This window comes from Penaeus vannamei, unplaced genomic scaffold (assembly GCF_042767895.1).
Source record: "Penaeus vannamei isolate JL-2024 unplaced genomic scaffold, ASM4276789v1 unanchor314, whole genome shotgun sequence".
Taxonomy (NCBI): domain Eukaryota; kingdom Metazoa; phylum Arthropoda; class Malacostraca; order Decapoda; family Penaeidae; genus Penaeus; species Penaeus vannamei.
In genome coordinates, this window is record NW_027213318.1 from 55,001 (window position 1) to 57,500 (window position 2,500).

At 36.3% G+C, this 2,500-nt stretch overlaps 1 non-coding gene across 1 annotated transcript in view; it reads left to right on the top strand.

Moving 5' to 3' along the window:
- The window catches only part of LOC113805202 (uncharacterized), a 19,759-nt gene that overhangs the window by 8,356 nt on the left and 8,903 nt on the right, over positions 1–2,500 (top strand). The window lies entirely within an intron of this gene.

The window sequence follows — 2,500 nt, forward strand, 5'->3', positions numbered from 1 at the left end:
GAAGAAGAAGAAGAAAGAGAGAAAGAGAGAGAAATAGAAGAAGGGAAGGAGATTAAGGACGAAGAAAAGGATTTGGCCAGGCAAGAGAAAGAAGAAGGAAAGGGAAAAAAGAAGAAGGAAGGGGAGATTACATGTATATAAAGAAGGAAATGAGATATAAAAGTAAGGGAGAAACAGAAGAAGGAAGGAGACAAGAATTGCAGAAAATATGGTAAGTAAGAAGAAGAAGGAACAGAGAGAGAAAGGAAGAAAGGAAAGAGAGAGCAGACTAGAAAAGAAGAGGAGGAAGAAGAAGAAGTGAAAAAGAGAGAAAGGGAAGAAGGGGAGATTGATAATAAACAGTAAAATGAGGAAGAAGAAGAAGAAGGATGAAGAAATAGGGAGAGGAGAAGTTTAAGAGAAAGAGAAGAAGGAAAGGGAGATTAAGGACGAGGAGAGGAGAAAGAAGAAGAAGGAACAGAGAGAAGGAGAGAAAAGAGAGAGAGAAAGGGAAGAAGTGGAAAGGAGATTAAGGACTAGAAAGAAGGAGGAGTGAAGAAAGAAGAAGAAGAACAGAGAGAGAGAGAAAGGGAAGAAGGGAAGTGTAGAGTATCTAGGGGATGTAGAAAGGAGTAAGAAGAAGAAGAAGAGGAAGGAAATCCTTTTTCTTTCTCTCTCTTTACTCCTTCCAGCCGTTGTTTCTCAACCACTTGACTTTTTCTTTTTACTTTTATATATCTGTCTGTCCTTTTGCTTTTCCTTTGATTCTTCCTCTCTCTGTCACTTCCTCCCTCCTTCCCGTATTCTCTTCTCCCTCCCTTTAGTCTTCTCGGCTTTATTTTTCCTTCGCTTCTCTCTCTCTTCCTTCTCTTCTTCGCTCTTTCGTAAATCAATCCATTTTCCCCTTTCTCTCTCTCTCTCTCTCTTTTTCCTTCAGAACCCCTTTTCCTCGGTCTTCCTCCTCCTTTGCTCTCTCCCATTAATCCTTTTCCCTCTCTCTTCTCCTTCAGAAACTCTTTCCTCAGTCTCTTCCTTCTTCCTTTGCTCTTTTCTTCCATTAATCCTTTTCCTCTCTCTCTTTCCTCTCCCGCAGGACTAATTTCTCCTCGTATTCTCCTTTTCCTGTCTTTGCTCTCTTCTCCCATTAACTTTTTCCTCGTATTCTCCTTTCCTTTTCTTGCTCTTTCTTCTTTCATTACCCCTTTTTCCTCGTATTCTCCTTCCTTCCTTCTCTCTTCTCCCATTAATCCTTTTCTTCTCTCTCTCTCCTCTCCTGCAGGACTCGAAACCCGCCTCATATTCTCCTTTCCTTTCTTTACTCTTCTCTCTCCTCCTCTTTATTTCCTTTCTTTCCTTCCATTAATCCTTTTCTTCTCTCTTCTCCTCCTGCACTGAACCTGCCCTGGATTACTTCTCCCCTGTCTTCCTCGTGTTCAACTTTGAATGCCACATAGCTGTCCAAGAGCATGAAACATGTACCTGACGCATGCCTCATCAGTGACTCTGAGTGTGTCAAGAAGCCAGTGTCCCCTTGAAAGAATAGACTATATATATATAGACCCTATAAATAGATTGATATATAGACCCCAGATTGATATATATAGATCCTTATAAATAGATTGATATATATAGACCTATAAATAGATTGATATATAGATCCTAGGAATAGATTGATATATATAGACCCCAGGTGATAGATTGATATATATAGACCTATAAATAGATTGATATATATAGACCATGAATAGATTGATATATAGATCTCTAGGAATACTGATATATATAGACCTATAAATAGATTGGATATACATATCCTATAATAGATTGATATATAACTCTATAAATAGATTGATATATAGACCTCAGGAATAGATTATATATAACCATAAATAGATTGATATATAGACCCTGGTGATTGATGTGTATGACCCTATAAATAGATTGATATATATAGAATCCTATAAATAGATTGGATATATATAGACCCCAGAAATAGGTTGATGTGTTGACTTCAGAAATAGATTATCCATCTCAGGTGGTTGATGTTGCACCAGAATAGACTGATATAAAAAAACAGTAGAAATAGATTGATGTTTAGACCCCAGGAATAGACTGATATAAAAAAAACAGAAATAGTTGATGAATTCTATAATATCGACCATAAAAAAAATAGAAATAGATTGATGATTAGACCCCAGGAATAGGTTGATATGTAGACCAAAGAAATAGATTGATGCTGACCTAGAAATAGATGATGAATATACTGCAACATATTAATATATAAGATGTACCAATTTTACAGTCAATCAGAGATAGATTGGCATGTAGACTCTAGAAGAGATGATGGTATATAGACCACAATGATTGATATATAGACGAAAAGGACTGTTTTTGATTGGCAGAAGGATATTTAAAGATGAATTAACTGTCGACACCGATCTTCCCAGAAATAATTGAAATATAGTCGAAAAGAATTTAAAAAATAAAAAAATAAAAAGGTAGCGGGAAATTTAGAAATATA